Here is a 22,981-nt window from a genome sequence, read left to right as displayed (position 1 = left end):
GAAGCAAAGTTACCACGAGAGCAGAAAGAGAGCAGTAGGCTGGTCTGCAGGAGTCATAAAGCAGAAATGAGAAAGAAAGATTCTGGGGTTAGGACACAGGCCTGCTGGAGCCCGCTGCGTACACCCCTTCTAGTGGAGACCTCCTCTGTGCAGAAGCAGCTGTGTGTGAAAGAACCAGTCACTTCCCACCACAGCAGCAGCCACACAACTGTGACAGTGGCAGCAATAGCAGCAGTAGTCATAGCTAGTGGTTATAAAAGGACTATGCTAAGGACATTTACATCATCATCTCCTTTAATAAGCTCAACAATCCTAGAAACTTGATACCATTACTATCCCAGTTTACAGATGGCAAAACTGGAGTAGGAGAGATTAAGCACTTTGTCCAAAGGTGTCTAACTCCAGACTCTACTCCTTGGCCATGTGCTTCTTGCCCTCCACCTATGACCTCCATGGCAGGCAGCCTTAATGGAACAGGTTCTTACCCCAGCCAAGGATGAGGAAATAAAAGGGGAGCACTGTGACTCTAAAGGCATTGGGCGTTTTGGGGTGGAGCCATAACACTGGAGAAATAGAATCACCCATATGCCAAAGGGCCTATTCCATGATGGAAGTCAGAGAAGCCCCATTACTGCTCTGCTTGACAAGAGCTCTTCTGCCCAGGCAGCTTCTTCTCACCAGTTAAAGCTCCTCCCCTGCTGGGACAACACCATAGGTCATGATAAAGATCTACTCTTTTCTCCCTGTATCCCCTCTCCTTTCTTCCTTACTAAAAACAGAAGTACTTCATCAAGAGTTAGTAGTCTAGCCCTGGCTGGTGTGGCTCAGTGGACTGAGTGCCAGCCTGCATACCAAAGAGTCGCTGGATTGATTCCCAGTCAGGGCACATGCCTGGGCTGTAGGCCACGTCCCCAATAGTGGATGTGTGAGAGGCAAATACACATTGCTGCTTTTCTTCCTCTCATTCTCTCTCCCTTTCCCTCTTTCTAAAAATAAGTAAATAAAATCTTTTTTCAAAAAAAGAGTTAACAGTCGAGACAGTACATCTTCCAGACTCTCTTGCAGCTATGTACATTCCATAACTATGAGATGTGAGTGGAAGGGATATGTGCCATTTTGTACTCTTTGCTTAAAAGGACAGGATTTCCTTTCCCAATGCCTTCTAGCTTCTGTTTTGCGTGGGAAAGAGTAGCAAATGAGCCAGATGCCTTGTACCTAGACATGGAAGCCGCATATTCAGGACATACCCCACCAATCCTAAATTGCTGGCATCCAGACTTTTATGTGAAAGAGAAATAAGCACCTGAAGCTTTGATCTTAATTCACCACTTTTTTTTTTGGGGGGGGGGTTCTTTGTTTATATCCTAACTAATATAAAGTTCAAACTGACTGGAAAGTTCAACCCCCTAACAAAAACAAACCCCAAACACTTAGGGCACGTGGAAATTCCTAGACAAATAAATAGTTTAACAGGTGAAAGCATCCTAAGGGAGATATACTGGAGTTCCTGATAATACAAGCATGTGGTTGGCCATGAACTAAAATATAAGGAGGGTTATTAGGATAGACTAGGTTATGATGTGTTAACAAGCAACACCAAAAGCCCTGTGGCTTAATGCATAAATGCTTATTTCTCACTCCTGCAAAACCATCTAGGTCCAGGTGATTCCTCAGGGCAACCTTTCCCATGCGGTGACCCACTGACCTGAGTCCCTCTCATCCTTGGGCTCTGTGGTCTTCAGAAGAACAAGGCCTTCTCTGAGGTCACTGCAGCAGGAAAGGAGATTATTGGCAGTCTTATACCATCAATTAAATGCTTCAGTCTAGAAGTGACACATGTCACTTTGATTCACAACCAGTAAGTGACCAGAGCTGGTCATTTGGTTCTAACTGCTGTGGGGAGGAGAAATATCATCCTCCTGGTGCCAAAAAATGTACACCATTGAGTATGGGTGCATGTGGGAAATCTCTCCCACAGCGGCCTCTCCAATTACACATATAATGTGCTCAGCACAGGGGCTTGGTGCTCGATAAATAGGGCTAAATGGGGAGATGAGGCGAAAAGCCCCGAGTAGGGAGGAGGAGAGAAGAGAAAAAGAAACGAGAGTCACGTGGAGAAAATGTAGAGAAAGAACTCGGATCCAGAACACAAAGCCAGAAGGCCCCGGGGCCCAGCCAGTGGTGTGCTTGGACCTGCTCGCTTACTCGCTCATGAGAGTCCATTGCTGGATTCTCAGGAATTTTGCAAGCCAGTTGTTAAACATAGTGATTATTAAAAATTAAGGTATATAAGCTTATAATTAAACAAATTAGATCAAAGATAAAGGTGATAAATTACCCAAAATACTCTTCCCACCCCAACTCCATCCAGAGACATGATTTGGTAGGTGGTGGGAGTATTTACTCTGTGGAAGTCAGCAAAGGCTACAAGTCAGGGCTGTTGTCCCCTAGAGGCCTGGTTGTTAAACACGCATCCGGCTGGGTTGGCCTCCCTGTCCCACTGCATCTAAACTGGGAGTTTCAGTGAAGCCAGTTTGTGTGCTCTGAGCTCCCCAGAGCAGTGCTGGGGCAGAAAATTCCCATTTGTCACCAGTGACTGGCTGAGAGCAGGGATTTAAGAGAGTACTGATGGGTGAGCACTCCTGTTTGGAGTTCCTATGGGAATGGGCTGCAGGGTCAGCAACCCTAAATCATAGTATTTTGAGAATATAGACATTCCCTTCTATAACTGCAAAGCGTGGCCCTCACTCAGAAGCCTAAAGCATTGTTCGGTTCCCAGGAACCAAAGGCTGGTGCTGAATAATAATCATCACCTGCCAGGAGCCTATTGACCATGAGGGCTGCCTGCTGCCTGTAACTCCTGGTAACAGGGAGCCCCTCTGAGAGCAATCCTTACACTGGCTCCACAAAGACGTGGTACCTCTTTCTCTCTGGAAGCTTGTTACTCGGTCTCTAAGACAGTAGCTGTCAGAACTGAGCCAAGGCTGGCAACTCGAACCGCTGGAGGCCTGGGTATATTTGGCTAACTTGGAATCTAGCTGTGAGTGTATGGGGCTTGTTTTTATAGCTGCTGTAAAAATTCTCCTTACACTTGCTACTTTACTTTCTCCTGAAGCCCTGAGCCCTCTCTCCTCCCCCTCTAAACCCAGCTCAGCCATTACTGGCCACTTCCCCCCAGTGCTCAGGCCCCTTTGAAAGCACTATTACATGTCTGGATGGTTTATGGATGTCTAGGCTTCTGACTCCATGGACTGCATTACTCTAAAAGCTGGACCATCAGATGCAATTGCAGAGGGGAGAATTGGCGGGGGTTACTTTTTAATGCATGAATGTATTACACCAAATGGATAGAAATGCTGCGCTGGCAATTTTTACTTCTTTATAGGTTTCTGATATTTACAAATCAATTAGTATGTTTCTACTCATATTAAAGATTCTAGTCTTTTGGAATCACCACTATCCTAGTGGCCAATTAAACTTACTGAATCCTCCATCTTATGTACCATGGAAAATTACTGCCCTTCCCAGGATTTCCAAGGGATCCCAAGAGGTTTCATGGTCTCCTGGTGAACAAACTCAAACCCAAATTCCTGACCCTTCCTAATTCTTTTTTTAAAAATTACTTTATTGTTCAGTTACAGTTGTCTGCATTTTACCCCCACCGCTCCCCCGCCCCCATCCCAGCCAATCCCACCTCCCTCCCTTGCTTCCACCCTCCCCCTTGGTTTTGTCCAATCCTTCCTCCCACTGTCCCCTCCCCTCTCCCCTCTGGCTATTGTTAGGTTGTTCTTAATTTCAATGTCTCTGGTTATATTTTGTTTGCTTTTTTCTTTTGTTGATTATGTTCCAATTAAAGGTGAGATCATCTGTCCCTCACCACCTGGCTTATTTCACTTAGTATAATGCTCTCCTAATTCTTGATCTTCTCTTGTCGACTGCTTTTCAGTAACCATTTTACATTCTTTTTCATTTCCTAAAGTTCCACTAACATTAGGTTTTTCCATAGAACAGACTTTATTTCAAAGGTGTGGCGATAGCCAAGAGGTCTATAGCACAGTACTGAGCAGAAAGCAAGCCACAGGGGAATGTTGGACCTCTGGGGTCTTGGAAGTGAGGACCATACATCTGCGTCTCAGGGTACTCGGCACTTGCCACTCCTTGGGCCTGCTCCCTCTCTTATTGTCTCTTTCTAGATCTTTCCCCCATTCCAGAGCCTTAGAGACTCTCTTTACCTGGTTGCCAGGACAAAACTGGGGACCTTTTCAGAGTAATCTAGCTGTGTTGGGTTTTAATTTTCTTCTATTTAAACTGTCCCGTTCAGAGCCACGGAGCCTGCTGACGGCTGCCCCCATCAGCGGAGTGACCCACCTGGCCCACGGCCCTGAGCTGGCTCCTCTGGCAGCCCCAACAACAGGGAGAAGATTTGAAATGTTCAGTTTTTTAAAATTTACCTAAGAAATAACTGAAAACATCCTTGCTGTGAAAAATTCAAACCACACTGACAGGCCAAGCACACTTCCCCCTGCCTCCTGCAATCCACTCTCCTGGGAAATAACCATTCCTAGATCCAGGCATTGCCTCCCAGGCCCTTTTCTAGGTGTTTACATACATTTGGAAATATATACATATACTTTTTATTTGTGTGTGAAATATATTTATAAATTCATTATGCCTGTATTGTTCTACAAGTTGGTTTTTCATTGTTAACTATCCTTCTTTTAGATATTTTTATGCCAGCATCACTTGGAAATAGCAATGTCCAGTTAAGAAACCTCGACATGCTGACCAGTAGGGTGAATTGTGCTTTGTGAGCCCCTGGGACCTCTGTACAGAGGGGAGCTGGCCCTCGGCCCACAGACCACAGGAAAAACTGAGGGGCCAGGTGAGAACGGGTGTCGGAACCCACTACCTCACCCTGGATTTCTGTGCTGAGCCCCAGTGTCCTTCCTGAGACTCAGATCTGACTCTTCCAGCTTGGCTCTGGAGTGATGTACAGAGCCTCACCTTCCTCCTTCCTCACTGAAGGAAAACAAGCCCAAGATCCCTTTGGATTAGAAAGTTTTGCTGTTGCTTGCTCTGGAGACCCAGATCTGGAACCTAAGCTCCCAGTGTGGGCAAATCCTCCTGGTCCTGGTCAGCACTGCTGACTCCCTCTGAGACCCGAGGTCCCGAGGCAAGTTCACCCCTACCCTGATTGTAGACTTTCTCTTCATGGTCAGGCCCCGCCTCTGGTCAGCACAAAGGTTCAAGTGGGCAGTTTGTGTGACTGAGCCATCCTAGGTCCCTTAGCCCAGTGTATTTTTTAGGGCCCTTTGAGCTCCACCCTGGGAGTTAGGCTTAGTGCTAGATTTAAATCACAATGGCATGCCGGGCAGGAAGCAGGAGCAAAACCCCAGTGTGTGGCTGGTCACACTGGGAGGCCTGGGTGTGGAGAGCCCAGGACCTATTCCTGACTTAGGGGGGACTCTCCAGCTTTCTCCCTTGGGCTTGGGGAACACCAGAGAAGCACACCCTATAGAAAGCAGCACCAGGGTGGTGGCAGTGGAGTAGGGAGTGACAGATCTCCCAGAGCAGGTCAAATTTGGTGCTACACTCAGGGCAGCCTAACTTTTGCTGAACAAGAGTAATTGTCAAGCACGGCCAAGGCTATTGCTGGGATCATCAAGGCTGAAAACAGCTGAGGATAAACAGGAGTGATCTAGCCTCCCGTGGGGCCCTCACTGCACTGTACCTAGGACGCTGGATTATGGCTGTCTGCGTGGACAGTCTGCCAGGTGAAGACCACCTCCCTTGCTGGACCGCAGTAACAAGTGGGTAGAGGACTATGGTTTAGTGTTGAGCTCGTTCCACTAGGACTGCATAAGATGGAGCCCAAAGGACCCACTGGCTGCCAGGGTGGGTGGTTGTAATGACCAGCACAGGTCTGGCTCCAGAACACGACAATGGCTAACCTGCAGGATATCAGTAGCACCAGAGTCTACAGTTCAGGGACCTAGGGGTGGCAGGGTGGAGAGTGAAAACATGCCTCCTTGCCTTCTTTTTCTACTTGCCTTTCTTGCCACAGACCCAGACACCTGACCACTCTCACTTTATGCTCAGCATATGACCCCTCAAGACTGGCTCTGTGTTATCTTGAGTTACCACGTCATCAGGAGGTCCTAAGCCTAAATACCATGTTTTCTCTCAGACCTTTCCTGATCAACCTAAGTAACACTTAGTTCACCTCCTGGCTACTCTGTGTTACTCTAACCTGTTTCATTGTTTTCATGTTACTTAGAACCACTTGAAATGATTGATTGATATGTCTGGTGTGTGTCCCTAACTAGGAGACAAACCCCATGGAGACAGGAGGTCTGCCCCTCATTTCCTCTTGCAACCCCAGAGCTCAGCACATACCACATGGGTGGAAAAGTGGGGAGTGAGTGTAGAAGAGTGAGGGGGACCAGCAGCCCACACACTTTGAAAACTGGTGTTCACAAGGGTCTTCTTCTCCCTTTTACTGGCCTTGACGTTGGTGATACCAGCATCAGCCCCAGTTGTAAGCAGAAGAACTTCACAGGGGCCTGGCCCAACTGGTGGGTTCCTAAATTCAGTGAAGGGAGGGGGCTGGGTGGATGGACAGGGCGACCTAGAAAATTTTCTGCAGACTCCTGGAATTTTTTTAAAAAATGAAAATAGTCACAAAAACTGAAAAAGAAATTCACTGTCCTTTTCTTCCTCAAGTGCCTACTTTCTTGAGGTTGGCTCTGCCATGTTGTAAGGTGTCCAGCAGAGGCAGCCAGGAAGACTAGGGAATGCACATGCCCTCAGCTAACGGGCATTTCAGCTCTTCTCTGATTTCACCAGGACTTCTTTCTAGGGGCAGAGCCTCCAGGGGCTCTTGGGGGTTGTTCTGTAAAAAGCAAGGCTCTGTTTCTGTTTCTAATTGCAGGCTGGCATTCAACCCAAAGGAAGGAGATATTAATTGCCACAAATACATGCAGATGGCTCTCTGGGTTTTGTGAATTCCATACTACCTCTTGTTTCCCTGCTGGGCCTCGGTTTACATGTGCCCTGCCAGAAATGAAAACCTTTCATCGGTATAGAAGCAGGGCCTGGCTGCTGCTGTGTTTGGGCTGCAGAACTGAGGAGAAAAGTGTTATTTTAGGGTGTTGCCAAGAGCGAGAGCTGTGATTCGAGCAGTAAACTCAATTACTCACCTTTTCACTTCTTGAAAATAAGCTATAACATTTAGACCATATTTTATCCTGTTGGTATTTTACTTATTTATTTGTTTGGGTCAGGAGAGGTAGTTTAAGTTAAATTCATTCAGTGGACTTTGATTTATGGGAAAAGGAAAAATAAACCTTCTGTTTCCAGGAGGATTTTGTGTGCAAGCACACAGAGAGATGCACACACACAAACATGCACAAACATCACTACAGCCAGTCTACAGAGATGTGTGCTGGTCTCTTAGGACAAACACTCCGTAAGCTGAGAGAGAAAGTTATTTAAAATAACAGAAATAGAAATGATTTAAATATAAAATTTCAAATGTTTTGCTACAAGATAAATTCAAAGTATAACAAAGTGCTACTATATATAGCCCTGGCTGGGGTGGCTCAGTGGATTGAGTGCTGGCCTGCAAACCAAAATGTTGCTGATTCAGTTCCCTGCTGGGGCACATGCCTGCACCCAGGCCAGGTTGTGCAAGAGGCAGCTGATGATGTTGCCTCACACATTGATGTTCTTTTCCCTCTCTCTATAAGTAAAATTCGGTCATTGATTTAGCCCCCCCGCTCTCCACCCCAAACACACACACATACACACATAACCCAGGATGATCTCATCTCAAGATCCTTAACTTAGCAACATCTGCAAAGACCCTTTTTCCAATTGCAGGTTCTGGGGATTAGAACATGGACATATCTGCGGGTGGGGGTAGGCCCTATATACACCATCATAGAATTATCCGTGGTGTTGGTAAACTCTTCAAAGAGCCTGGCTTTGAGGGGATTCTGTAAGAAACTGGAGAGAACACAATGCAGCAAAGGTTCTCTGGAGACAGAAAGAGGACAATGGTTCCAAATTGGCAGCAAGATAGGGGCTATACTTTAAAATGTATTTTGGCTTTTCTCTCAGGCTTCCTGGGGGACTCTTTTAACCCTTCAAGTGCCTGTCTGCTAAAAATCAGAACTCTCCCAGCTGAATTGAAAACCACATTCACTTGACTATGAAATCGTTTCAATTCCACTTGTGCAAACCTTCCGCCTTCTTTCCACCATTCCTGTTCCATAGAGGGAAGGGTCTACAGCCTGTGTGTTTTTAAAATGTCAGAAGCTTCCTTTTCCTGCAGAGCAGGAAACTAGACACTAGTTAGCGGCATGTGACGGCACTTCATGCTGCATCAGGCATTGTACACTAAAGAGAAGCCGATAGGAGAATGACTAATTACAGTTTAATGGTAATAATAAAAAGCAAAACAAGAGATTTAAATAAAATAGCTAAGGGAACAAATGGGTTTCCTGGAAGAATGGTGTCCGTTCACCGTGGAGAATTTATATGTAGAGTAATGCTGGGAATGAGAACACAGCAGAGGCAATCAGAGGTCTGAGGAGGCTCCAGCAAGCTGGGGCTGCTTTCCATTGAATTGTCTCATTAGCTGGCTGAAGGTATAAATAAATTCCCCCAGTGTCTTTGTTGTCTGACAAGGTGGAAAGCAGGATGAGTCCTGACAGGGCAGGGGGTGGGGTTTGGAGAGAGGGAGGGTGACTCTGGCAGCCCTTGAACCCAGGGAAGGGCTGGGAGGGAGTCTGCAGTGGAGAAGAGGCCTGCAGTGAAGGGGTCTGCCCCCTTTCTGGCAGAGGCAGGGGCCAAGGCTGCACTGAGGGCAGGGAGGGCAGGACTCCCAAAGCCAGGCGGCTTTGCTCCAAGGCCAGACAGATGCTGGGCTTTACCATGGCAAACCCCACTTTACATCGCCACAGCTGACACTGCAAGCAACACTCTGGAGCCACAAACCTGCACCCAGGGTGCACTCAGCCACCAGCCGCAGCTCCTGGACAGACTGCCCTGTTGTGAATGTTTGCAAGGAGTTTATAGGAAACTCATTACAGTAAATAGAAGTGCCAACATTTTTTAATAAATAATACTTTTAAAAATAAGAAGATTCTGGGAATATGGCAGTTGTGGCAACATAGTTGCTTTTTTACAATAAACAACAGTATAGTTCACATACTATACTATGTGATTCCATCACCACAATCAATTTAGAACACTTTCATACCCCAGAATGAAACCCTGTACCCATTAGCGGTCATTCTCCATTTCTACCCACCCTCTCTAGTCCTAGGCAACCACTAATACACTTCCTGTCTCTTTAGATTTGCCTATTCTGGACATTTTGTATAAATGGAATCATATAATATCTGTCTTTCACTTAGCATAATGTCTTCAAGGTTCATCCATGTTATAGCATATGCCAGAATTTCCTTCTGTGTAAGGCTATTAATATTCCAGTGCATGGATAGACCACTTTTTGTTTATCTGTTTATCTATTGATGGGCATTTGGGTTTTCTCATCTTTTGGCTATTGCGAATATAGTAGCAGTATTCTCAATACTTCATGTATATAAACATTCATGTACAAGTTTTTCTGTGGACTTATGTTTTCATTTCTCTTATGTATACCCAGGAATAAAATTGCTGAGTCATAAGGTAACTCTAGGTTTAACATTTTGAGGAATTGTCCAATTGTTTTCCAAAGTGTCAGCAGCATAATTTTTTAAAAGATTTTATTTATTTACTTATTTATGTGTTTATAGAGAGAGAGGGAAGGAGAGAGAAACATCAATGTGTGAGAGACACACTATCAGCCTGCAACCCAGGCATGTGCCCTGACCGGGAATTGAAGTAGCAACATTTTGGTTTGCAGTCTGGCACTCAGTCCACTGAGCTATACCAGCCAGGGCAACATAATTTTTTTTAGTTGTGAAAAGTGCTTTTTATTGTGCCTAAAATTTTCCAGTAAGGTGACATAAAAGATTCAAAATGGTTTCCTAATACATGGAAGATGAAATCTCATATTTATAGCATAGAGTTTGATTCTTTTATATGCATGATTAATCAAGATTGTATCTTTAAATGACAATTTGATATTTTAAAAATTGTACTTAAAAACACTATTGTGTGCATTTATTTTAAGATTGATATTTGTAGGATTAGCTTTACCAGTAGGACATTTTCATGCATCCCTCAATTTTATAGTAGTTTTAATATTCACAATGTTTAAGTTCTAATAAACAAATATGCAAGCCCACATGAGAAATGGATGGAGTGGAATTACCTTTTTTATATAATTGGGTCTATTGTTTTTAAGAGTAAAACATTAAATTGGGATTTAAAAACCTAAACTTCCAATGTTACTGCTAATTCAAATATATGTATTATATTTGAAAAATGGCTACAAAACTGCCCATTAGCCTTTCTTGTCAAAGAACAATTAATCTCTTGAACCACTTGTCCTCAGCATCAGCTTTCTCAATAAATAAATTCAGATGAGCCAGGAAGTTGTCATCTTGGTACTTGACAGCAGTAGGGATGCTGCTAGGGTCTCTCTGCTTCTCGTTACTCAGTAGATGAGAAACAACCACCACCGGCCCTGACGGTGCAGTTGTGTGCTTCACTTCTCTGCATTCCACTCACTTTTTGACTTCTTTACTTGATCTGAATATCTGCTGAAAAAAAGAATCACTTTCTTTTTTCCCCTTTTTTTGTATTTTATTTCATCTTTATTGTACTTTTTCTATTACTCTTTAGTCCCCTTACACCCTTCCCCTCAGCAATCACCAACACTGTTACCTATGTCCATGAGTCCTTTTTCCTTTTTGCTAATTGAGAATTGCACCCCCTACCCAATGCCTCCACTAGCTGTCATTCTGCTCTCCATTTACGAGTCCATCCCCATTTTCCTTGTTAGTTCGTTCATTCATTAGAGTCCACATATGAGTGAAATCATATGGTATCTGTCTTTCTCTGACTGGCTTATTTCACTTAGCTAAATGTTCTCCAGGTTTACTCATACCATCGCAAAAGGTAAAATTTTCTTCTCTTTTATGGCCGAGTAGTATTTCATTGTGTAAATGTCCCATAGTTGTTTTATCCACTCATCTACTGAAGGACATATGATCTGTTTCCATATCTTGTCTGTTGTAGATAACACTGCAATGAACAAAGGGGTGCTTATGTTTTACTGAATCAGTGTTTTGGGTTCCTTCAGATATATTCCCAGAAGTGAAATAGCTGGGTCAAAAGGCAGATCCATTTTTAAATTTTTAATGTATCTCCATACTGCTTTCCACAGTGGCTGTACCAGTCTGCATTACCACCCCTTTCCAAATCCATCCTCACCAACGCTTGTTGTTTGCTGATTTATTGATGATAGCCATTCTGACAGGTATGGAGAGAGAAAGAGAGGAAGGGAAACATCAATGTGGGCTGCCTCTCCTATGGTCCCAACACACCTGCAACCAGGGACCTGGCCTGCAAGCCAGGCATGTACCCTGATGGGGAATCCAACTGGTGATCTTTCAGCTTGTGGTACAATGCCCAACCCACTGAGCCATACCAGTCAGGGACAAAAGAATCACTTTCAATGGCTTCAATTTCTTTTACTCTTTTAACTTGTTCTACTAGGGTGGTTTGATGTTCCTCCTTTCTTCTTTTTGCTTCTTCTTCATTTCTTTCTTTGGCTTTCAATGCTTCATCAGCTTTCACAGCAGCTTCAAGAACCAGCTGTAGTCTGGCTTTGACCTGTGCAGCTGGCAGCAGATGTTCTATTTCAGCTTTGTTTCCAGATTGCCCATGTTTGATGTTGCCTAATTTTTTGTCCTTGCCTTTATCATTCTTCTTTTCTCCTTTCTCCTTATCTCTGCTTTATGTTGTTCTCTATCCTGAGATAGACTACGGGTTCTTCTATGACTAGGTGTTTACAGCTTCCACTATGGGAACATGGACGAGGTCTTGACCTAGACCTTCTTGTTCTGCTTTTTGACCTAGACATCTGAACTCTATAGGATTTCCCTTGACCCCTTGAATGACTTTGACTTCATTTTATTCTAGAGCCATAAGCAGAGCTACTGCTTGATTGATACCTGCATCTTTTATCATAAGAATGTGAGTGAAGTTGAACATCTCTGGACCAAGTTCTTGACTCTGACCTCGATTTACTTTCCTTTGGGTATATATTCTACTCTCTGAAGAACTACCTGGAAATGGCCATCTACAGAGTTTCTTGCTTTCTCTTACTTCTGCTTTCTTCTTCAGTAGCTCATGAATGGTATCTCATTTCTGGCTCTCTGCCTTCAGGATCACAGCTCCCCTTGACTTGAAAGCACTGCAAATCAAGAAACATTTCTTCAAATTGGGGTGCCACCAGCACCTTTCAAACTTTCTTCAGTTTAAGCTCACTGCCTTCCTGGTTCCCTCAGTAGCATAATTTTTATCTCCTTAATTTCCTCCATAAAAATAGACAAAACAATGAGGGTAACAAAACAAAAAGCTCACAAACATTAATAACAATGTTTCTAAAAGCAAGGTCTCCAAACCAGAAGTATCTGTATTACCTGGGAACTCGTTGGCAATGCAGATCTCATGGCCCACAGTAGACCTCTGAACCTGTTTTAATAAGCCCTCCAGAAGGGTCTGGTGATGCTGACTCTAAAGTTGGAGAACCACTGATCTACAACAAAACTAGGCAACTAGGTATCATAACAAGCTCCAAAATCTGAGTAGGTGAGTATAAGCAACTTGTGCCTGTGAGACTGTGATTTTGGCAATTATGTGGGAGGGAGGGAAGAACCAGAAGTGAGCTCCAGGAGCCCTGAGAACCAGAGAACCCACAAATGCCCTTGGGAATATTGGTGGCCCAATCTGAGAATATCAGCCAAAAACTGGAGGAAGCTCCAATTTGCACATGGGTGCAAGGGGATCCCAGGGGGAGGGGGGAGGTTCTGTAGCACTCTAGGTTTTCTAAATTTTTTAAACTAACAAACCAAACTTCACCATAAGATAATGTTTTGTGTGAAAAAAAATACCTGCTGGGATCAGAATTTAAATTGAAAATTGCAAAGGGTGGAGCGGGGAGAGAGAGAGGAGATTCAGCTAAAAGTGAGAGAGAGCATTGGATAGACAACTTAGGAAATAATTGGAGATTTTATTTATATATGTATATGTTTATATGTATATATAAATCATTTTGTGAAAATAGTGCATGGAAAATTTCCAGGGTAGTGAATAGTCTAGGAAAGTTGTCCTACCCTACTTTCTCCTCTTAAAAGTACAAAAAATTTCTCCCATTAAAATGAGCAACAGAAAATGATCATGAACAAATCCCACACAAAGTCACTCTGAGAAAATAAGGGACAGAATACTGTCTCTGGAGATAATGAGGGCATGCTAGAAGAACATGCCCACAAAACAGATAAAACTTGTAATCTAATATATTAAATGAACTAAAGTAAATTAAAGAAGATGATGTTAAAAAGAATAGCTGTAACAAGATTATATTCAAATAAGCTTATAAAAACTTAGAAATGAAATTACTGAGAAAAGAAAGATTTGAAAATATAAATGACAGAACTCAGAAAAGAATAAGAAATAAAAAATTGATTATATAAAGAGTAAAATGGAAGGGACATGTTTCACCTATCTATTGCTATATAATGAATTAGCCCAAAATTTAGTGGAATAAAACAGCAATGTACCAGGCTCAGGCTCCTTGGCAGGACTGTAAGAGCTGGGAGTAGGTCTGCTTCCAAAACGGCTCCTTCACTGTCTGTCTGGCATGATGGCTGGAGGGTGGGTTCAGCTAGGACTGATTACTGGAATGATGACAGGTGGCCTATCCAGCATATCATTCTCAGGGTAGTCAAGCTTTGTACACAGCAGCTCAAGTTTCTAAGAGTGAGTGTTCCAAAGACCAATGCAGACCAACTTGGCCTTTTCTGACCTCGCCTTGGAACTCACATAACATCACTTCTGCAGTGCTCTGTTAGTCAAAGCTGTCACAGGCTCACAAAGATTTAAAGGACGGGACGTAGACTTTCTCTTGTTAAGAGGCATGTCCAAGAGCTTTTGTCCATTTTCTCAACTTTATTAAAGTATAATTTGCATGCAATAAATTCATCCATTATAATTGCTCAGTTTAATGACTTTGGGTAACTGAATAGTCTTGTAACCACCAGTGCAGTGGATATATGGAACAATTTCCTCATCTTAAAATTTTCTTATTCCTTTCTGTGGCCATGTTTTAAAACCACCACAGAACCTAAATATGAATGAGCACCAGTTGCAAAGGATAAAATACTTTTAAATAAAATAAAAATAAAGTGAAAAATGATTCAAGAGAAAATGGCACACACAGAGACACACATGAATACACGTTAGGCAAAGATGACCCGATGTATGTGGAATGGAAATCCTGAAGGTGAAAACCCAAACAGTGCACAAAACAAATATTAAAATATTTCAATTAAGAAAATTTTCTGAAATAAACAGACTTGAAACTTCATAGTGAAAGGTACATCTCATATCTGGGAAAATCAACCCACAACAGCCAATATTCTAATAAAACTACTGGACTTCAAAATATTGCAAAAAAGAGAAAGTCATTTACAGAGGAAAGAAGTGAGAGTGTCATCAGACTTTGGACACAACACATTATGCCAGAGGACAATGGAGTCACACACTGCAACTACTCAAGGAAAGAAACTGTGGGATAAGGATTGTATAGTAACCAAAGTGACCTTCATATAGAAAGGCACAGACACACTGTTATGAACACACAAAAATCTCAGGGAATATTGTCCCCTGAGTCCTTCCTGAGACACCTACTTGAGAATGAGGGTTTTTTTTTAAAGATTTTATTTATTTATTTTTAGAGAGGGAAGGGAAAGAGAGAGAGAGAAACATCAATGTGCGGTTTCTGGGGGTCATGGCCTGCAACCTAGGCATGTACCCTGACTGGGAATCGAACCTGCGATGCTTTGGTTCTCAGCCTGCGCTCAATCCACTGAGCTATGCCATCTAAGACTGAGAATGAGTTTTTAAAAAACAAAATGACTAGAGACGTACCTGTATACCTACTGGGGTGAGCATTAAAGATATCTTTTCCTGTAGAATTAAGATTAAATGATGGTTCTTGGGGAGAGAAAACAGTACTGACGGCTTTCTGTTCTGACCGTCTAAATAGAGCACAACTGCCAAAAGTGGACGGAAAAATGGAGAAAGCATATAAAAAGTTCAACAAACTTGCAGATTGCCTTGTAGGTTTTAACTAAAAGTAAAAGGATATTACTTCATATTAGAAGCTGTGGAGATGGTGTGGAGGAGACAGAGGAAGTTACTAGATATTTTTGAGATTGCACATTGGTGGGGGGGGGGAACCAACAGACAATATCCTGAAAAAGAAAAGACTAGGAGTATACGTTCTGGAATGAGTATAAAGGTAACTATTACAAGGAAAATACAAACTAGCCTAAATTCAAAAGCTATAATCCCCAATACAAAAGAAAAAACCCCAACCAAACCAAAAAAAAAAAATACACCAAATAAAATAAGCCATAAAGACAAATATTGGGTTGGTCAAAAAGTTTGTTTAGTTTTTTCCATAAAATAAAAGACATTTTTCATTTTTTACCAGTAACTTTATTGATGTGGATATTTTGAGTGTGTCAGCTATCTCCCGCATGGTATAATGTTAACTGTTTTCAGTTGATGTCTTGATTTGATCACTATTGACTTCAGCTGGTCTACCCAGCAGTGGAGCATCATCATCTAATGAGAAATCTCCAGCATGAAACTTCACAAACCACTTTTGACACATTCAATCAGTCACACACCTTCTCTATACACTGCACAGATCTTTTTGCATTTCAGTTGCATTTTTACCTTTCTTGAAATAATAAAGCATGATATGCCAGAAATTTTCTTCTATCTTCAATATTAAAATGGCTACACAAAGTTTCACCAATTTTGGTTTTTTAAATGCACACTGATATGGCAGCTGTCACAATACAATCTAACAAAATTGTTTCAAATGAAGTTAAAGATGACTAAGTGCTACTAGAGCCATCTTACACAAAAAACAGAATGAACTTTTTGGCTAACTCAATATTGTATTTCCAAAAGACATACCTAATATACAAAACAATATGATAAAACTTTTGAGGCCAACATATCAATGATGCCAACAGTTATGAGGTGGTATCTCACTGTTTTTGATTTGCATTTCCCTGATGATGAGTGACATTGAGCATCTTTTCCATCTGTGTGTCCTCTTCAGGAAATGTCTATTCAGTTCCTCTATTTTTTAAGCAGATTGTTTGTTTTTTGCTATTGAGTTATATGAGTTTTTTTTATATATTTTGGATATTGAACCCTTTATGGATATGCAAATAATTTCTCTCTTTCAGTAGATTGCCTTTTCATTTTGTTGATGGTTTCCTTTACTGTGCAGATGATTTTTAGCCTCCTCTATTTTCTTTTGAAATTTTTTGTAGTAAGTTACAAATATGTGTATGTGTGTATCCATGCAAAACAAAAGAGTGGATTGAAGGTTCTCCATAATAGTACTCAACCTGGTTTTTTTTTTTTTTTTTGGTGTTTAAGAAAATGTCCCAAACCACAGCACGGGAGTGGGAGGAGGAGGGAGGGGGAAAAGGTAGAGAATCAGTAGCATAGATGGTAGGTAGAAAATCGAGAGGGGGGGCAAGAATAGTATGGGAAATGTAGAAGCTAAAGAACTTATATGCATGACACATGGACATGAACTAAAGGGGGGGAATGTGGGTGGGATGGGGGTGTGCAGCGTGGAGGGGAATGAAGGGGGGAAATGGGACAACTGTAATAGCATATAAAATTAAATTAAAAAAAGAAAATATCCCCAAGAAGATACATGACATACAGCTATGACATATATATAAATGCCATCTCTTGCTTTTAAGATATCCCTGCACTTTTGCCATCTGACTTTTTCCCCACTTAACACAATATGTTATAGACATGTTTCCATTCCTGTACATAGACATCTAGGTCACAATTTTAATGGCTCCATTGTCTTCCACTGTACAGAAGTGTCATAGTTGTTTTAATTACTCCCCCAGTCACTGATATTTGGGCTGTTTCCAAGTGCTCATTAATATAAATAATGTTGTGACGAACATTTTTCCTCATACATCTTTCACACTATGTGGTTATTTCCTTAGGATAAATTCCAGGAAGTGGGACTAATGGGTGAAACAGTTACTAAAGACTTTTAAGGCAGACCTTTGAAAAGATGGGGTACACTGCACCAGACCTGACTGAGTGCCAAGGAGTCCCATGGTGGCTCCAAGCCCCAGAAATTTGGTCTCATGGCCACTGGCTGCTAAGCCCCCTCACTCTGGGCAGAGAACACCCCCACTTCAGGTTCTGACTTGGGAGGTCTGCAATGGTGTCTGGGAACATGAATTTTAAACAAACTTTGGGCTGATGGTGATGCAGGTGGTTCAGGGTCACATCAGTAAATGAACACATCAATTCTGTCTCCTCATCAGTATCTCCTGAGAAGCTCTGAAAACACTCAAGGCTTGTGTAATCCTGGGAAAATTTCTCAGCAGATCCGAGATAGTGCTGGTATGTGAACACACTGCAAATGTGGATGCATGCATGAGATCCTATCGTACTACATGCTGATTTTTTCTTTTGTGCAGTCTTATTTTTTCCCCTCAATCAGTTTTTGCTTGCCTTCTTCCTTTTCTTCTCTTCATCTTCACCTTACCCCTACCCCAGGCAACCTGTGCTAGCAACTGTTGTTGAACTTCATTGTTAATATGGTTTCCTCCATGCTAATTTGACATATGCAAAAACGTTAGGCATTACATAATGCATGCCACCCAATTCTCAGCAAGTAGCAGAAACCAATTTTGTCTGATTTAAGCAGAAAGGACGTCTCTTAAAAAGATACTGAGTAGTTCACAGACTCTGTGTGGGTTGGAGAAACAGTCTACAGGCCATCCACCCAGGGCTGTGCCCCAAACCATGAGCAGGTCCAGGCACCATGGCACTGACCCATGGAGGCAAATGCTTCCCCACCCACCACAGGGTGGCAGTCTTCTAGGGAGGCTGGGTGGGTGCTAGATGCTCTTCATCTCTCACTCACACTTGTTTACAAATTCATTTTTGTCCTGACTTGACTCTTTTAACCCTTTCTGGCCTCTGTCAAAAGCGCTGTGATTGCCCTGCCCCATTTCCTGGTCTGCCTCTCTTTCTTCATCCTCACATTGTGCTGATTCTGGGACCCAGGCTACTTAAGGCCAAAGTTCTGAGCATGCCTGGGAGGGCCACCTTCCTCCAACTCTGTGTGGCCTCCCAAAATGTGGCATGTGTCTGCTACAGGCTCTGCATGAATCTTTGTGGGGTGTGCTTTATGGGACACCAGAGGGAACCTGAGCCTTGTGTGCTAGGAAGAGCAGGTCTGTGTACCAGGAGCTACCTGACCTGGGAAGTACAGACCAGGCTTGAAAGTGGCAAAATTCAGAGTGAGCCCTGGCTCTGGTATCAGTACCTGTGGCTTTGGGCGCACTTTCTGTAGTCACGTCGTGCACTGCTCTGAGGCATGCAAGGATTCAAGGTTGTCAGGCCTTCATTTTTGTTAGCTGGCCTTTCTCATTCTAGGAGTATCATAGGTCATGGACAGTGACCTTACCAACATTGGCCTTTCTGAATCAGCATGAAGGGGTAGGGAGGTGGACTTAAAGGAAGCAAATTTTAGGCAACAACAGTCAGAAAAAGAAGATAAAGGCATTTTGGTTTGTTTGTGAGACTACTTGGGGGTCATCTGGGATAATAATTCCTTGCAAGAGGGGTGAGAGGAGGGTATTTTTATATAAAGAATGTAACAATCAAGTCAAAGTTTCTTATAACATGTTCAGAAACACGGAGGCATCGTGTTAGGTCCTCCAGGAAGCAGGCTTCAATAGCTAGAAGTGCAACAGATTGTTGGCATGATGCCTGCAAAGAATAAGAGGGAGGAGCAAGAGGAGGCTGGGAAGCCTTCAGATTGCCAAGCAGGTCTAAGCCTGTGGAAGGAGAGGGGCAGCAGAAGGACTGGGTGCAAGAGCCTCAGACTCTGGGGCAGCTTGGAGAAAGCTGTCAGCCCAATACGGAGCTCCAGCACCAAGAACACCCAAGAGGGCTTGCACACGGGGCAGAAGGGCAGGATATGGCACCCCTTCCAGGCTTGTCGCTGGCAGGCCGCCTGGGAAGAGCATCCCCTAGGCCCTGCCGCCCGGGGCTGAACATGACCTGCTCTCCTCACAGTGATGTCAAGTTCTTTCTTGAAGGTAGATCCAAGTGACTCACCTCTGTGGCTGCTATAACAAGCTTTAGCAACATTTCCATCAATAAAGATTGTAATTTTTTAAATTAAAGCAATACACTATTTCATAATCATTTTAAACATGTAGGAAATATAAAAAGAAAAGAAAAATGCTTCTATCCCACAGGAGATTTCCTATTTGTAATATATACAGATAAGTATATTATTTTTATTTTAAAATAAGATCATGCTGTATATACTGTTTTAAACCCTTTTCACTGAAAATATATTATGAACGTATGCATATTTCCATTTCATGTACATAAAACTATATATTTTCTAATGATTGCATAGTGCCCCTGTGTGTGAATGGACCTTCCTCTGTGTGAGTGGTTTCCTGCGGGCAAGCACTGTGGATGTCTGCCATCTCTGTTACTGTAGACATCACTGCAGTGACAACCCTGGTTCGTGCATTGTTCTTGGAGGTCTCCAGGGATTCCAGAGCTGGCCTCAGTGACTCTCTGAGGCTGTATCATCTTGACAGGATGTTGTTCTACCTTGGGGCTCCCCTGAAGTGTTGCCAAGGATGCAGGAGTGCAAAAATAAGAACCCCAAAAGAAAAGCAACTGTGCCAGGTAGCTCTGAGGGCGCTTGTGGGACAAATAGCTGGGCTGGGCATCATGGCTCGGGGAAACCAAATTCCGTGCCTCCTGGTGCATTCCTGCCAGGGATTATGGCCCTATAGAGCTGTTTATTTTGTTTTGTGTCTTGTTTTATGCCCACTGCTGCTTTCCAAGATTTAACCCCCAATTCCAATGAGAAGAATAAAGGGAAGAAAATCCTCAGAGGTGGAGGGCCATAGGCAGAGTTACATCATGGTAAGGACAGCTTTCTTCTGCCTTCTCCTGGGAACATCCTCCACCTCAGCCTGGCACCAACAGTCACAGCATCTTCAGTTTCCATGCTGACCTGCAGGGGTAGCTCCCATGGGGAACCCAGAGAATTGTTGTTCTTTCCCTCAAACCTTCTCAGGCACTGGAATAGAACCTGGTCCGGGTACTGGCAAAGAGGCTGGTGGTAGGAAGGGTGTCCCTGTAGCTAGAGACCAGAAGCCAAAGAGAGCTAGAAAGCAAATATAAAACTAGACTTTGCTGTTCTTGGTTTTGTTACTAATGAACTTAATTTCTAAATCAAGCACCATTCTACTGCTTTTACAACTTTCGCCTTAATCATTCCAGGAGTTTCCCCTGCTCTTCTCCCTAGGGATGGAACTGTTCTCAGGCTTACATAGTGTCGAATGGGAGAGTTCTTAGTGGCTCTCAGTCTTTGCAGTGCGTCCCCCTGACATCTGCTGAGCTAAGCGTCACCCCTGCTGACCTCGCACAGATGTCCACCGAGACCTGTGCATTCCCCATCTGCTATGTCGGCCACCATCCATGCTGGTCACTGCCTCCTTTCTGCTTTCTTGGGCTTTCTGAGTCTTCTGTTTTAAACATATGCTATTTTTGAAATTAGAAACAAAAAGATTATTAAAAATATTGTTGTTTAAATGTATTTTTAGTGTTGCTGTATGCTGCTTTTGTGTCTTAAAAGTGTGGTTCTGGAGTGGGAAACTGGCAGGATTTGGAACAAGCTCTAGAAAAAGTTCATTACTTGAAAGCAAAACTGGGACAGTTCACCTGTAATAAATAGAAAGCAAACTCACCTCAATATATGTTTATCAACTTGTTGCTGGGGATCCTTGGGAGACGTTCTGGCTCCATGGAGGCGCCCTGGATTTGTGTGCAGGAAGATGTGATGGGAATGTGAGCAGACAAAGCTGCCTGCCCTGCCAGCAGGGCCCACCTGGCTGAAGCAGGGCCATGTTACAGACAAAGGACTCAATGCAAGCTGGTCCTTACAGGAGAACCTGGACTACAAATATGCAAATATTCAAATGTGCTCACTCCAGACAGATTCCTAATTTGGAGATTATGGTTTCTGGAGCCAGAAACACTTCTGTGCTGTGTCACTGACATTGTCCAGAGGAGAGGACAACCTGGCCAGCCAGTATAAAGGTTCTGGTTCTGTGTGCTGACCATAGTGTGGAAACAGGTCTTTAGACTGATAGAGTTTAAGATAAGCCCTCCTCTTACAAACCTTTCTAGGAAGTGTATGGTAATTTGTATCACATCTTTAAAAAGTCCAGACCTTTTGCTCCAGTAAATCCTCTTCTAATAATCATCAGAAATTCACATGCAGATTTATGACTAGTGGTGTACATTATGATGTTAGCAAATGGTACAAAGTGGAGACAACCTCAGGGTTCAATAATAAGCGAATGAGGTTAAATAATCATGGTGCACCCATGTGAGTCTAGTATGAAGCCATTAAAAATAATTTTCAAAGAATTTTATTGACAATGGGAAATGTTCACAGTATAGTAAGTTTAAGATTAGGTTTTAGAACTGTATATACAGTGTTGTTTCAATTTTATAAAATTATAACACACATATTCCTAAGTAAACTATTACAAAGAAATATATTAACTCTTTAGGTGTTCGTAGCTGGCGATTTTTAGGTCTTTTGTATCTCCCACCAGAGAGACAGCTTTTTTATGTGTTTGTGAAAATAATCAAATCTATTTGTTATTTCACCAAGCTCACAAATCTATCTTATGACAGTAATTTGAGATTCAGAGATATAGCAGAATAAGCACATATCATGGTAGCTATGAATGTTAAACAAGCTATTTCATTTCTCTGTACTTGAGTTTCCTCATCTCTTATATATAATGGGAATAACAATATTTACCTCCCATAGTTATCATGGTGACTTAATAAGATAATAAATAGAAAGTGATGAGCATGTAGTAAGCATTCAATAATGTTAGATTCTTTCCCCTGCTTCCTTCTTCCCCATTCCCATTTTATTTTTACCTTTAGGAAGTAAGAAGAAGAACATGAATATTGAGATCAGTGTACCATTATATTATTTATTATTAGTTAATTTAATAGCCTGCTGGTTGTGGTCTTTAAAAGCAGTTTTGAAAAAGAGGAAAATCCCTGTGCTTGAGGAAGAAGTTATGTAACGAGGGGAGGTTTCACAGAGAATGCAAACATTCTTAATTGCTATTTTCATCTGTCTCCTATTAAGAAGAAATGTTATCAAACCAGAATGGAGGAAATTGAAGGTCACAATAGGAGGCAGATAGTGGAAAACTATGTTCAACAAATATATAAACTGGACTCTGCCTCACTTTTGGCTGGAACATGAAATTACATTCCATAGGAGGCCACTGTTCAAATATTGCATACATGTCTATGAACTCGTGGAATTTCCCTTGAACTCCTCAAACCACAGTGAGAGCACTGAGGGTCAGGGGAGTGGGGATGGGAGAGGATTTGAGAGGAAGAGGTCTTTGGAGAGAATGGTTTGTGTGCTGCAGGTACTTCCCTTTCATTGAGAGAGAGAGAGAAAGGCAAGGAGAAGGAGAGGGAGGGAGGGAGAGAGGGAGGAAGGGGAAAGAGAAAAAGAGAGAGAGGTATGGAGAGAGGGATGGAGGCAGGGACAGAGGGGGGAGGGAAAGAAAACCCACTACACACTTTCAGCCCCTGTGGGCTTCCTGACTGCCTCAGGCCCTGACTGATGAGGAAGATTAAACAT

General features: G+C 42.7%; 1 pseudogene; it reads right to left on the bottom strand.

The window, feature by feature from the left end:
* Nucleotides 1-10,424: 10,424 nt before the first annotated feature.
* Nucleotides 10,425-22,981, bottom strand: part of LOC123825153 — a 160,167-nt pseudogene continuing 147,610 nt past the window's right edge.

The sequence above is a fragment of the Phyllostomus hastatus genome, unplaced genomic scaffold (genome assembly GCF_019186645.2).
Source record: "Phyllostomus hastatus isolate PE091 unplaced genomic scaffold, TTU_PhHast_1.1 phas_contig_62, whole genome shotgun sequence".
NCBI lineage: Eukaryota > Metazoa > Chordata > Mammalia > Chiroptera > Phyllostomidae > Phyllostomus > Phyllostomus hastatus.
Note: the sequence above shows the minus strand (reverse complement) of the source record. Positions and strands in the feature narration are given on the sequence as shown.